The sequence below is a fragment of the Eumetopias jubatus genome, unplaced genomic scaffold, assembly GCF_037043125.1.
Source record: "Eumetopias jubatus isolate StellerSeaLion01/CBP00866 unplaced genomic scaffold, mEumJub1_p1.0 scaffold_4, whole genome shotgun sequence".
Taxonomy (NCBI): domain Eukaryota; kingdom Metazoa; phylum Chordata; class Mammalia; order Carnivora; family Otariidae; genus Eumetopias; species Eumetopias jubatus.
The window spans coordinates 169,298,109-169,313,633 of record NW_028274810.1 but is presented as its reverse complement, the minus strand read 5'-3'; the positions used below and the strand labels follow the sequence as shown (position 1 = coordinate 169,313,633).

General features: G+C 38.5%; 1 protein-coding gene across 5 annotated transcripts in view; it reads right to left on the bottom strand.

Moving 5' to 3' along the window:
- NCOA2 (nuclear receptor coactivator 2) overlaps positions 1-15,525 on the bottom strand; it is a 285,919-nt gene that overhangs the window by 121,493 nt on the left and 148,901 nt on the right. The window contains exon 3 of one of the 5 annotated variants that reach the window (XM_088022803.1): positions 13,049-13,109. The exons of the other annotated variants lie outside the window; for them this stretch is intronic. The gene's annotated coding sequence lies outside the window, so the exon portion shown is untranslated. The remainder of the gene's footprint in view (positions 1-13,048; positions 13,110-15,525) is intronic. 5 annotated transcript variants of the gene reach the window in all.

Here is a 15,525-nt window from a genome sequence, read left to right as displayed (position 1 = left end):
ACCTGGGTGGCTCAGCCAGTTAAGTGTCTGCCTTCAGCTCAGGTCATGACCCAGGGTCCTGGGATCCAGCCTCACATTGGGCTCCCTGCTCAGTGGGGAGCCAGCTTCTCTCTCTCCTTCTGCCCCTCCCCTCCACTCGTGTTCTCTCTCTCAAATAAATAAAATCTTAAAAAAATTTAAAAAATAATCGATGATCTCAATACAACAGTCTCAGAAATGTAATTGCTAAGGGTGTGACTACATTTAAGTCTATTTATGCATATTATCACGTTGTTTTCCAAAAAGCTGTTATTAACTTACAATCACCTCAATAGAGTATGTGAGTTTCCATTTCAGCAAAATTCACAATAGGTATTATGATTTTTTAACACACTCCAATTTGAAGATTATGGCATGACATTACTTTATAATTTAAACTGATTACTAAGAATTGAATGCCTTTAAAAGGTTTACAAGAACTTCATTTCTACTTTGATAAAAGAATGCTGAGTCAGGAAGATGGCACAGAGACAGTATGTCCAAGTCCGTGAGGGCATTTGACATAATGCCACTGCTGAGATAAAAGCAGAATGTGGGTTCCACTGGTGGTTCCCAAGTTTGGCTGCTAATGAATCACCCAAGGAGCTTTTAAAAATATGGATTTCCTGGCCCCACCTCAGACCAACGACATCAGAATCCCTTGCAGAAAGGCCCTAGGTGATCAGCCAAAGTCCACCCGGCACTACCTGGAAAGGAGAGCAGAACTTAGAACTACAGGGCTGGATGACAATGAAGAATTAGTCCAGGCTGTGGAATAACAGTCTTGGCATTAACTGATTATTATAAACAAAGAGAAGTTTTCCAGTCTAGTCTGGTTTATTTTTTTTTAATCAGTGACTCAAAAAAAAAAAAAAAGTATGTACTCATCAGATAGGCAGATGACACAAAACACAGCTGTCATGTGTGGTAACAAGATGACATTTATGAAAATCTTAGTATTAGCAGTCCAGAATAAAAAGTCCAAACCAGCATGATGACATTTACTACATATCTTTGTATTAAAATAATGTGAATACCTACAAAAACAAATACATAAACAAATAAAATAAAAACAATTATAAAAAGGAAAAACCCTCACAATCTTTCTATTCTAGTGTATTTGGTATTTGAATATGAGCAAAGATGAAACTACTCTCACATTTGGTCACCACCCATTATTCTTTTTTTTTTCTTTTTTTTTTAAAGATTTTATTTATCAGACAGCGAGAGGAGGAACACAAGCAGGGGGAGTGGGAGAGGGAGAAGCAGGCCTCCTGCTGAGCAGGGAGCCCGATGCGGGGCTCGATCCCAGGACCCTGGGATCATGACCTGAGCCGAAGGCAGATGCTTAATGACTGAGCCACCCAGACGCCCCACCACCCATTAGTCTTAATCTATCCTGTGCTTCTTCCCTAATACAACCTTTAATAATTCTACTCCATCCTACATCTCTCCCTGTGCCTTGTGAAGTCCTTATTCTGTAGTAACAAATTCCCCTACACCCTCAACCCAATTACAGAGTATGGAGCTATTTGGGCTTTCCTGACAGGCCTCCTCTGCAGTCCATTCCAGAAGCAGCTCATTCCCTCATTATACACATACTAGAGATAGGAGGTGGAGTCATACTCTCCACACTCCTCAGAGCAGCTACGAGGCCATGACTCTACTACAAGGGTGACCTTGCATAAAAATCTGCTTCTTTGAAACCCATGTCATAAAACACCCTCTATCTGCATTCAAGTCTGAGATTTACCAACATGCCATTTAATCCTCCACATTTACTGAAAAGCTTGACATGTAATTAGTTCTTCCTCTTCAGCCCCAGTCGGTCATCAGCCTGAGTGATTTCAAAGTCTGCGTGGATGAGCTAATACCTATCCTCACAGGGCCTCATCTGTCTCAGCTCCAACAAAGTTCACCTCCATTTCACTTCAGTCACTGCCTCCACCTACGATCATACCCTGAGCCTTGTTATCATCCAGGATTGTTTCGACTTGAATGCCACCTTTCCCCACCATCTCCCAGCACAGTAGCTTTCTTACTGTCTTCCTCCACAATTACTAGTCTTCAGTGTATAAGGAACCCTAATCCCTTGTGCCTTCCACTCACCCCATTTCCCTCCCTACCTAGCTAGATCTATCGCCAGCCCCCGGGCACCCTCAATTCCCTTTCACACATTTCCTTTCCCAAGATTCACTCCTCAAAACTTAATCGCAAGATTTCTCTGCTCCTGGAAGTGGGAAGCTGAGCACTGACAGAGAAAATCATACAGCTAAGGGGCAGAATAGCCCTACAGATATTTTAAGGCTTTCTAAACTTGACTTGGACCCATAGTCGCCTGCCAACCTTTTATTTGTTCTCAAGTCAGCTCCTTCTATTTACCCCAACAATTATTTCCAGCTTTTACCACTCCAGCAAATAGCTGTTCAATTGGACTTCACTCAACTTCCTTTCCTCCTTCTTACAAAGATATCCACTGCGATCTTCATCATCACTCCTGGTGGCTCAGAGGATGCGTGATTCCTCCTCTTGTAAACACCAACATTCTAACCCCGCTTCCTATTTCTCTCCCCACCTTCTCTGAGACTTTGCTACCAAGCGTCTTTCTGCCAAAATCTCAACCTCCTTCTCTCTGCTTTAACCTATAAGCACACGCAGGTCATTTCCATCCTTAAAAAAAAAAAAAAAAAAAAAATGCTTCCTGAGTGTGAATCCTTCTCTAGCAACTATCCAATCTCTCCTCCACAACCAGACCTGCCCAAAGACTACAGGTCTGTGGTCCGTTACCCAAAACACTTGCGGGCCATGGAATTTAGCATTCAGATAGAGAGATACATGTTAATCTTAGGAAGAGAATACGTGGCATATACCCTATATCACAACATCCCCACAGGGGCCTGTGGGAACATTCTGTAATCGAATTCAATATTATTTCTGCAGTGCAATGTATGAATATTCACACTAAGTGGGACAAATGAAGATTATAAATCATTTCACATCCATTCAGGTCAGATTTTCCTGCCAAATGAGTTATAAAAACCTTTCCATTTTCAGAGTTTGTTGAATTTTGAGATTCAAATAAGGAAATCTAGGCCTGTGGCTTATTCCAATTCCCTTCCACTCACTTCAGGATCCCAAACAATTACATTTCTTTCCCCATCATTCCACTGAATATGCCATCCCTTGTCTCCTACAACATTCAAATGCCAAACCTGCAGGACTCCTGGCACACCGTGTGTGATGTTACTTCACCTTTCTACTGGGTTTGTCTGTCAGGATGACATCCACCCAGGGATCCCTCCTGAATCTCTCTATTCCAAGGCTTCCACAGCAAAGCACTCTACTGTATGTCCTCCTCCTACATGGCTTAATTATTCTTTTTGCATCTCTTTTGTGGATCTTCCCCTTTGCAGTTATCCAGACCTCCATCTCAGTCAATCCTCTCATTGGTTGTCATTTTCTTCTTCTTCTTTCTTTTCTTAGTCATCTTCTCTTTAAAAATTATTATTGTTTTTTAAAGTAGGCTCCATGCCCAGTGTGGAGCCCAATGCAGGGCTTGAATTCACAACCCTAAGATCAAGACCTGAGCTGAGATCAAGAGCCGACACTTAACCGACTGAACCACCCAGGCATCTCTTTAAAAATTATTTTCAACAGCTCTATTGAGGTATAATTCACAAGCCATAAAATTCACCCTTTTATTTATTTTTTTTAAGTTTATTTATTTAAGTAATCTCTACACCCAATGTGGGGCTCAAACTCATGACCTGGAGATCGAGAGAGGCATGCTCTATTGATGGAGCCAGCCAGGTGCCCCCAAAATTCACCCTTTAAAAAACATGTAGATTTCATGATTCTGTCTAATCACAGAATTTTACAACCATCATCATATTAAATTCTGTAACATTTCATCACCCTAAAAGGAAACCCCACACCCATTATGCAATTACCCCTCATTCCCTTCTTACGCATGCCTTAGTGTCTATCTCCACTCTCCATCTCTATGGGTTTGGTCTCAGCTGGACATTTCATATAAACGGAATCACATAACATGTGGCCTTCAGTGTATCTTCAAGTTTCAGCAATATCGCAGCACATGTCAGTACTTTCTTTCTCTTTCTGACCAAACATTACAATGTATGGATATGCCACACTTTATTGACCTAGTCATCACTGATGGACATTTGGGTTTCTACTTTTTGGCTGTCAGGAATAATGCTGCTATGGACATTTGTGTGCGAGTTCTTGCATAGACATAAGCTTTCAGTTCTCTCGGAATATATACCTAGGATAAGTGGTGAGTAATATGGTAACTCTATGTTTAACTTCTTGAGGAACTGCCCAACTGCTTTCCAAAGTAGATATACCATTTTATTTTTCCATTTGCAGGGCCCAAGTGTTCAAGTTTCTCCATATCCTCGTCCTTAATTATCACCATCCTATTTGGTATGAAATAGTACCTCATTGTTGGGTTTCACCTTCCCTTCCCTAATGACTAATGATGTTGAGCAGATTTTCATGTGCTTATTTGGCCACTGCATATCTTCTTTGGAAAAATGTCTCTTCAAATCTTTGTCTATTTTAAAATTAGGTTCTACAGTGATTCTTAGCACCACTTTGGAGTTATGAACTGTTCTGAGAATGGGATCAAAGCCAAAAAGTCAAACCACAGATATACAAAACAAAGCATACAATTCTCCTAAGAGGTCACTAACCCACTAAGACCATTTATGGGCCTTCCAGATTAAGTACCCTTGCTCTGTATCACAGGTTCTTTCAACCATAACCTTGTTCTGTATCACAGGTTCTCTCAACCAAGCATGTTTAAAGATCACTTGGGGAGTTTTTAAAAAAATACAATATTACCACATGATCCAGCAATTCCACTTCTGGGTTAAATATTGAAAAGAATTCAAAGTAGGGACTTAAACAGATACATATGCATTCATATTCTTGGCAGCATTATTCACAATAGCCGAAAGATGGAAATAACCCAAATGTCCATCAACAGATGAATAAACAAAATGTGTATATACATACAATGGAATATTATTCAGCCTTAGAAAGGAATAAAATACTGACACATGCTACAACATAGATGAACCTTGAAAACATGACACTAAGTAAAAAAAGTCAGACACAAAAGGCCACATATTATAATTTCACTTTTATGAGGCACCTAGAATAGTCAATTCACAGAGACAGAAGGTAGAACAGAAGCTACCAGTGGCTGGGGAGAAGGGGGAATGAGGAGTTTTGTTTAATGGGTACAGAGTTTCTGTTTGGGATGATTAAAAAGTTCTGGAAATGAACATTGTGACCATGCTTAATGTTACTAAACTGTGCACTTACAAAAGTTAAAATGGTAAATTTTAGGTTATGCATATTTTACAAAATTTAAAAAACACATATCGACAAAACAAATAAGACATAAAACAAGATGACCAGAACACCACTCCACTCCAGATCCATTAAATCAGACTTTAGAGGTGCAGTTTGACCATCAGTATTTTGCTTAAAAAATCTCCAGATAATTCAAATGTCCAAATCGGATTAAGACCTTCAGCTTTATACTCTCTGCAGTGGTATCACCTATTTCCATGGTTTCCCAGATCTTTTTTTCCAGCCTTGGCCAGCCTTTCTTTCCAGCCTTGACCTTCCACCTCAAAATCCAACTCACCAAATTAAGTTCATCCATTTCTTCTTGGCACCCCAAAATTGCCTCACCTGGAAGAGCACCCATCCACTGAACATCATCTTTAAACTTCTAGATTCTTGGGCGCCTGGGTGGCTCAGTTGGTTAAGCGACTGCCTTCGGCTCAGGTCATGATCCTGGAGTCCCAGGATCGAGTCCCACATCAAGCTCCCTGCTCGGCAGGGAGTCTGCTTCTCCCTCTGACCCTCTTCCCTCTCGTGCTATCTCTCATTCTCTCTCTCTCTCAAATAAATAAATAAAATCTTTAAAAAAAAAAAATAAACTTCTAGATTCTTCCCATCAAATCAACAACAATGTGACTTCACCTCATAAATAGTCTCCCCTCTTGTCACTATGATAATCATTACTGCTTCGAGTTCAGCACGTCACCACTTCTTACCTGGATTATCTAACAGAAGTTTCCTTACCTCCAGATAATTTCCCTTCTTAAAACCTTCCGTAGACTCTATTCCTTCCAAGACCAAGTCTGTGCTGCCTCAAATGTCACATGAGACGTCTCAGGATCTAGCCCTCGCCTGTTTCTCCAGGCTCATCTCCCATCCTACTCTGGTTGCCCTGGTAATGTAAACTGCCCATGGGTCCTCACCTATTACATACTATTCACCTTTCAGCTCTTTCCTGTGCTTGTCATACATGGAACAGATCATGTGTCTGCCCCCTTTTTGCTGATCCCCACTCATCTTTTAGAACCTAGCTCACATGGCCCTCTCTCCCAAGATTAAATTCCCTTCTTCTTTCTTTTAATTGCCTATATATAACTCTACCATTAACCATGTATAATTATTTATGTCTTTTTCACTGCCAAATTTTAAGCTCCTTGAAAGGCAGAGACTAAGTATGCTTCATCTTTTTATCCTAGGCCCTTATCAGAATGCCTGACACAGAAGCACTTAAAGGTCACTGGATAAATTGTTTTATAAACTGCTATAGAGTATAAAGTTATTTCACCAAAATAGGTAACATTTTACCATTTTACCAACTGAACATTCACTACATTATACCTGTATTATTACCTGTATCATTTTCTTTGATCCTCACAAAAGCCCTAGGAAGTCATTATTACCATTCTCTGAAGCACAGAAAGGTCAAATAACATATCCAAAAGTCAAAGTCAAATACAGCCAAGAGGTAAGTAAAATTGGGACTAATATCTGAGCAGTTGACTCTAGAGCCTACCTGCAGTACACTGCCTCTTTCCCTAATGAAGATGTAGGTCTCTGTGGCTGTGTGTGTCTCATGTCCTCTAACAGATACTTCCTTTCAGTATTTTTCACTATGATTATTAAGATATAATCTTAACATACAGTTTTGTATCTTTTAAAATTTATGAAAGCTTAAGCAGGTTACTACATAGTCTTCATAACCAGTAATGATAACTACCCACAAAAAGAAAGGTAGAATCCTGCAATGAGATTGAAAAAAAAAAAAGAATCAACTGTATGAAGTTCTAAACAAGGGAAATCAAGATGATGATCATTTAGGTGGGGATAACCAGGGGATTTTTTTGTCGATTGCCAGTTTAATGTGAATCAACCAAATGATTTGATGCTAAAAATAAAATAGCAAATGTACTCTTAGATTGCAAGAATAAAAACAAAACTAAAAATCTGCAATTTGGGTAGAAGCATGACATCCCATGTTGCTCCAGAAGTTAGAAATAACAGGTTCATAGAGAATTTAGTCAATGAACAGACACTAAGAACTTATTTAAATAGGTGTGTGTGTGTGTGTGTATTTTAAACTACTTGGGGAAATGAAACATACATAAGTAAGAAAACACACCAAGTATGCTGAAGGGATATTTCACAGAGAAGACGAGGTATTTTTGGTGTTTGGTAATTATTGTTAGACATTGAACTAGGTACGGCATCATTTAATTTAAATCCCAGGGCTCTACAAAGCAGATATTATCTCCTGTTTTACAGAGAAAAAACAAATTCAAAGAAGTCAAATGACTTGTCCAAAGTCTCAAAGCTTGTAAGTTAAATCACTAGGCTTCAAACCAAGCTTTGACTGCAAAGTCCATGGCTCTTTCCACACTTCTTCATGCTCTCTAATAGAAAGCGATTAAACAACTATCTCAAAATATATAGCAGGAGAGTTGTTGATGACAGTACAAGAAAATGATCTAGGTAAAATATTGTTAGAAAAAAAAAAGAACATATCACCCTCAAAGTTTGTGGAATGTCTATCCATGGGGCTCTTCAACTGTAACGTCATGAAAGGGACAGATCATTCACACGAGAATTGCCAGATGTGGTTGGCGTTGCCACTTGTCGGTAATTATTGACCTTCCAATGTGAACCGAACATCCAAAAGAGGACTCAAAATGACCGTACAATGCTATGCTATGAACAAATCAGATTTGTTCTCTCCTCTCGGCATCACAAAGGAAACACAAACTTTCCTTTTCCCTGAATTTCCTTTTGAGTTCTCATGTCACAGTGATATGCCTATTTGTGCTTCTGTTCATTTCCAGCCCGCAGACTAATCCCACAACCTTTAGGTACCGACTGTAACCACAGTGAATACAGTGCATCACTTGCCTGAACCACAAAGTTATGATGAACTTAGGTGGTTCAGACATTTAGGATTATGCCAGGCCCCCATAAGTTCAACTGTGCCCCAATTTTTCTCTATATCTGCAGCCCAGTCCTTCTATACCAGTGAAAATCTGTTTTTTGTGTCTGGCAATAACTGGGTCGATTTCTCTCACTTTGGTACATTCTGCTCACAATAATCCTTGTACAAGAAACAACTTCCTGCTTATATCTGTTACCTTGTCTCTCCTCCTACTTAATCCTAGGTGCCCTGATAACATATCCAACAAAGTACATTAGAAAACTATGTTCCAGAATCTATTCCCACTGTCTTAAGGTTACCTGGGAGTTGAAATAATCTGGAGGTGATGAGAGATCAAATCGGAGAAGCCAGAAGGGGCCTCTGGAATGGGTCACTGTAGGAATTCTATTTCAACCCTGGCAGAGGTAGCTGTATATAACTCAGCAATGGTTAACTCTGATAATAAACATATATACTAGCTTATCTAAATGAAAGACAACTCTATGAACAACCAAGTAGAAAAGTCAGGGAACTTAAATCAGTCTTCTAATTTCCGATGTGAAGAAACACAAGACGCAGGGTCCCATAGATGGTCTCTGTAAATGTCACATAGTACCAGACACTTTTGCACTCCATTCTGAACCTAACAAGCCATGCCCACACCCCTTCCTAAAGACCCTCAAGGGACTGTTCCAAGGCAGCTTTTATCCAGCTCCTCACAGAAAAAGACCATCACGATACCATGAGACACTGCTCTACTGGCACTTGATGCAGGCAGGTGTCCAGTCTACAGGCTGCCCACTGGTCTACTGGAGTGATCTGGCACGAAAGTTCTTCCCAGGCAAAGATAATGGTGATCCGTTGAGTCTAACAGATTTTCAGTCTGTGGAATATACGAGAGCTGTTCGTGGGCAGAGAGAGAAGTTGAAAAGACACAAAGAAGGAAACCACAAGATAATAAAGGCATATGGAGCAATGAATGAACCAAAGTTACAAAGCAGAAAAAAGATATGCATTGAATTTGAAATGTCTGATTAGTTGGTGAAACAGAAGCAGCTAAAGCAGACGGAGAGCACCTTTGCCACCACAGTCAACAAATATATGGTGGTTCTCAGCCTTTCTTCACAGCAAATTGTATCACGGGCTCAGTTCTTCCAGATTTCAATATTCAGGCTATCAAACAGATATGGAAGCAGGGGCACTTGTAGACCATAGGCTACAACTCCACCCCTCCCACCAAAGACAAAAGCCCTACTGAGAATGACAGGTTTATTTAACTGCATCCCCTAACTTGGCCCCTGAGTCAGCTAAAGCCTGGCTCATCTCTTGCTTTCATCACTCATTAGCTGTGCAACACACTGGGAAAGGTACTTAACCTCTCTGAGCCTCAGTTTCCATGTCTGTAAAATTCAGAATAATCACTTCCTAAGTTTGTATGAAAATTGAAAGAGATCAACTATTAAAGTACACAGCCTGATACATAGAAATTGCCTCATAATAGAGAGCCAGAGTCATTATTACCTGAACTACTTGGCGGCTCCTTATAGGTACTCCACAAATAGCACTTCCTATGTGAACAAAGTGACACTGCCTTGTTTCAATTCTTACACTGTAAAAGAAGTATTCTTTCTGCAGTATAGTCAGGGCCACATTTTTCACATTTTTGTGCTCTTTGTTGGTGACTTCCCTGTTTTATATGGCCTCCAAGCATAGTAGTGAAGTGAAGTCTAGTGTTCCTAAGTACAAGACTCTGTGATGTACCTTATGGAGAAAATATGTGTTAGATAAGCTTCATTCAGGCCCAAGTTATAATGCTGTTGGTGATAAGTGTTAATATATGTTAAGTAAGGTGTATTTAACAGAAACGCACTTAAAATAAAGGTATGCATTAATCGAATAACTAAAATGTTGTGACCAGAGACACAGACACCTAACTCCGTATCTTCCCTAGAAGCAATGGCTCAGCATTCACTAATTCAGTGTTTGCCATGACTTATAGAACATACCTCCCGTGAATAACGTACATCAGCTGTAGTTTTCATTAAATGTAGAACATGGGAGAGTGTCTGTAGGTGCCAATGTTTAGGGGGGTGGCATGAATCTAGAAGGGTAGAGCGAGATCATGAAAGGGCCTTTTATTCCCTACACCAAGGAATGTAGACTTCAAGAAATTGCTGGTTACTTCTAATCTGACTACTGATTAGAAGACAGTGGGCTTGGGAAGGGTCTATGCTCATTAGTGTATCCCTTATGTCTGGCACAGATGTATCATCTATGAGAAAGACTACTACCTAACACCACCTCCCTTTACACATGCTGTCCTCTTGGCTCAGAGCAACACAGACAACAGAAGATATCAGGAGCCACCACTGTCTAGTAGCCACCATTGTATTCAAAATAGTATCTTTTCAACATGCAATCAATACTTTAAAAATTCCTGAGATATTTTACATTCTTTTTTTGGCAGTGTCTTCAAAATCTGAGTGCACTCTGCACTCAATTCAGACTGGCCACATTTCAAATGATCAAAAGCCACCTGTGGCTAGCGGCTCCTAGGATGGGCAGTAGAGGCCCAAAGTGTTCTGTACATCCACCAGTGCCTGGTGATCATCTAAGAATCAACTCAACCTTTAGCATCTCTGCTGAGTGTCCCCTGATCAATCCTCTCCTCTCCTCACCCCCAGGGACAGTCAGCTACTCTTCTCCTGTACTAGTGAAGCACCTAACAAAATCCTACACTAAACAGTTGTTAAATAAATGAACAGGAGGATTTAAGTGCAAAAATAAAACTGGCTATTTTTGCATTTTAGCAATAAGATGGAGGGTATATCAAGGGAGACCAAAGACAAATGATAAAGCTATGCCCATACTTTGCTCTCCCACTCCCTCCCAAGGGTCCGATTTACAAGGATTTAGTAGGTCAAACCTTTTCTACCATGAATACTGACGAGAACGAGGGACATCACCTAGAAATAAATATGCTTGTTAGCTGTTCAAGTGTGACGAAGTATAAGGGGTCCCTATCTGAAAGACTATCTGGACAGGAACTCCTCTCTAGGGAATTTGTGTGGCTATAAAATGACTTACAACAAATCTTAAGGCAATGGTTTATATTCCAGAGGTGTTTGCTCTCGGTGTCTGAAAACAAGGATATTAATTCAGATTCTCTGTGGTTTTTATACCTGCATGCTCCATCATAGCAATGCAGTGAGTAAAGGACCTTGGAAACAGCAAGGTCTCCATTTGCCAAGAAAAAGGAGAAGTAGCTAAGTAAGAAAATATGTGATACACATCTTTCAGATCCCACAACTCAGAACTTCTCCTCGCCCCACTAATCTCATGGCAATTCACAGCCCATTTCTTATACCAATCTCTGTTACCCCATATTAATGCTCTCCCTCATATCACCTTCCTCGAAAGCAGATTTCTGCATTAGCTGAGTTACTTTTCATGAACATGTTTCTTTTCAGTGCAAACCAAACACCATTTGAATGATGTTTTAATCTTACCTATTTGAAATGGAACAGAAGTAAAACTCATCAAAGTACAAACACGGAGAAACAAAATCATTTCAGTCTTAATTAACACAGTTCTTTCCTTGTCCCTCTGTTCATCCTGTTCTCTTTCCAGAATAAACCAGCAATACCACTTGAACCCAGTTACATAGTAATTTAGAGCATAGACTCTGAAGGCAAACTACCTGTTTGAATCCAACTCTACTCCTCATTAAGCTGTGTGAGCTTGGACAAGTTACTTTACCTCTCTGAGTCTGTTTCCTCAACTGTGAAACAGGTAGAGGACAGCACAGTCAGTGTTGCTATAAATATTAAACGAACCTATGTGAGGTCCTCAGAACTCCGCCTGGCACACGATGAGCTCCACATGAAAGTTAACTTTATGGTTAACAAAATCACCATTAATTGTTTTGCTACTGTCATTTTCCTCATCACAAGATGGGAGAGATAAAATCCCACAAAATATTATCTTTAATAAACATACACAAAAATAACATTTGAAATTGATTATTTTCTCACTTAAAATTCTAAAACGGGAAAGCAAAAACTTGGAACGGCCAATTAAAAAAACCATTAAATGCTTCAAAAGTAACTTGTTATCCAAGAAAGTTTTTTTTAAGACTTTTTTTTTTTTAAGATTTTATTTATTTATTTGAGAGAGAGAGAATGAGAGACAGCACAAGAGGGAAGAGGGTCAGAGGGAGAAGCAGACTCCCCGCTGAGCAGGGAGCCCGATATGGGACTCGATCCCGGGACTCCAGGATCATGACCTGAGCCGAAGGCAGTCGCTTAACCAACTGAGCCACCCAGGCGCCCTATCCAAGAAAGTTTTTGCATAATATTTATCATTCATTTCAACTTGAATCTAAGGATTTAGACACAAAACACGAATTTTAAATATGTCTTATAGAGTGCTTTTACAACACTTTATTCTAGCCAATTAATTATTATAATTTGATTTGATATCTAAAATGATGGAACCAGATGTCCAGCTTCTACTTCAAAATATTTCTCAACTTGGCTGGTTTTTAAAGAACAATTCATTCAAGGTCAAAATTACAGCATCTGGTGTTTCTCACAAAATCTTTAAAAACATATAAATAGTAATAACTAAGTTAATCTTTACATTTAAAGCAAATATAGGTCTATGCTATACTATATTAGTGATTATCATATTACAAGTTGTAACTCTGCGTGTTAACTATAAGCTTGGTGAAAGAGTCACTGCTACACCTACCTGTTAACTACACACCAGAAAATGCCAAGTCTTCTCTCTTTAACGTTAAGGACAGCAACACCTATGAGAGAAATGGGCAATCCAATCGACTCTAAACTTTTCTCAGCATTTATGGGTGATCAACTTTAGAGTAAACCCTGTAAAAGGTACCTTGGAACAATTTGTTAGCTATTGCACAGACTTTTTCACTTCATGAATTTTATATCCCCTTGGCTTTCAAAGAATTAAACTGTCTAAAATACAGCCCAACACCTTCATCTTACCAAAATCTTCCCAAACTTTGACTTTCTCAAAAAAAAAAAAAAAAACCCTAAAAACTCTATGAACGTATTTGATGGAGTTTTACAGCATTGAATACTAAGACCACCTTTAATTCGGTATTTTCTTACCCTATCTTTCCTATAAATTAAAAATTGTGGGATGCCTGGGAGTCTCAGTTGGTTAAGCGGCTGCCTTCAGCTCAGGTCATGATCCCAGGATCCTGGGATTGAGCTCTTCATGGGGCTCCTTGCTCAGTGGGGAGCCTGCTTCTCCCTCTGCCTGCCGCTCCCCCTGCTTGTACTCTCTCTCTCTCTCTCTCTAGCAAATAAATAAATAAAATCTTTAAAAAAAAATCGTTTCAAGAAGCAAACCCCCTCAGCCTGACAAGATCAGACCTGGTTATAATATTTGTGGTTAATTACTGTGGTTGGAATTCTTAAGTGTAGCAGGATTTGCAAGCTAGTCAATCTGGCCTGTTTAGACACTACCCTGATGTCAAAACTTCTTTTAACTCTAACAATAAGATTGGGGTTCTTACTCCCCAGCCTCCAAAAGTAAAGTTATTTGTAGATAACACAATATATTATTTATCCTTTTACAAAAGTAATTTAAAGTTGTAAAGGACTGGTATTTGACATCCTAGGAGAAAAACAAGATCAGAAACAAAAACTATTCTAGTTTTAGAGGACTGCAAATAAAATGAACGTATTTCTGTTATGATAAAAAGGAAACATGAACTGGCACAAATGGAGACTGATTAAAATTACCATTCAAACCTGCTCATGTAAAAAGTTGCAAAGTTATCAGAAATGTATTCTCTGGTTAGCCAAATAAGTTTTACAAAAAATCCCTTTTTAACAATTTAAAAGTCCTGTAAGATCCAGGATAATTACATTTATTGAGGCTGGGTTCCAGTGCCATCTTTAAGTTATCTTATTGATTTAAATATCTTATTTGCCCTTGTCTTCTCATAGTGTTTCAAAGAGTATCTTGTAATAATAGCAGGTGCTCAGTAAAAACACCTTGAGTTTTTCCAGAACCCTTGCATTGCTTTAAAGGCAGGTAAGGTAACAACAAAAAAATTTTTTTTAAAGCAAAAATAAGGAAAACTCAATCAGTCTGGCTATACAAATTTTATTATTCAAAAATTTTAACATATGATGCTAGTGAATTTTGGGCTGAAACCAGTATATAACTTTGTCTTAAAGCCTACTTAGAAGAATGTGGGAGAGTCCTATGATTTAAAAAAAAAATTCTAGAATGATCACAATCACAGTTAATTAACTGTTTATTTGAATCAAGCTGTCTATAAGTAGATTAACTGAAGTGCCAGTGTCTTTTTAAAAAGAAAATCTCAGTAAGATGAATGATTAAACTCTATCATGCTAAGATATGGTTTGTAGATACAAAAAGGAAAAGAATTTCCTGTACTTATATTAAAAGTTGTTTGAGTGATTCTCACCATCTCTTACTGAAAAAGATAAAATAATTTAATTCTTTGTAAACTGTCTATACAGTGCATAATAGCCTGATTTACCATCTTCAATGTCAATTTCAAAATAAAAAAAAAGGTATGTACAAAACAGTTCAATTTCAAAATATTTTTCAAAAGATTTGGAAACATTCACCCTAAGTTGGGCATATCTGGTCTAGAGGTTAAATAAAAAACATTAGTGAATTCATTCCTCAGGTATACAATGTGTAACAGTTAACCCTTTTCAGATAAAGCTTATGATTATCTTTCCCTAATCTCAGATTTTTAAGTACTACACCTACCAAGGTTAAAAATAAGGTACAGACTGCTACAGAATTAATAGCATTAGCATGAGAAAAAAGTGGACAGTCTCAAGATTAACTGAACGTTTTTAGCTTTCTGCATGTGGCAGCGTAAGGATGTAATAAATCAGAGAAAGTTAGGTACTATATATAATAAAAAAATTATTCATTCGAGGCCTCAGCCAAAAAAGAAAGCTTTATTACCTAACCAAAAATTAAATAAATTCAAATTCATTGCAAACCTCTCTTAAGCTGAATTACAAAAGGATATTGAAAAAAAAAAAACCCACAGAGATACACATATAAAGCTTCTATTTATTCCTTAGTGATTAAGATTTGGATTGAATTCTTAAAATGCTTATCAAAATATTTTCTAAAACAAGCATGAGATTGTATTTGGCCACATAAAGTAACTGCAAGAAACCTTTAATCACGAAATA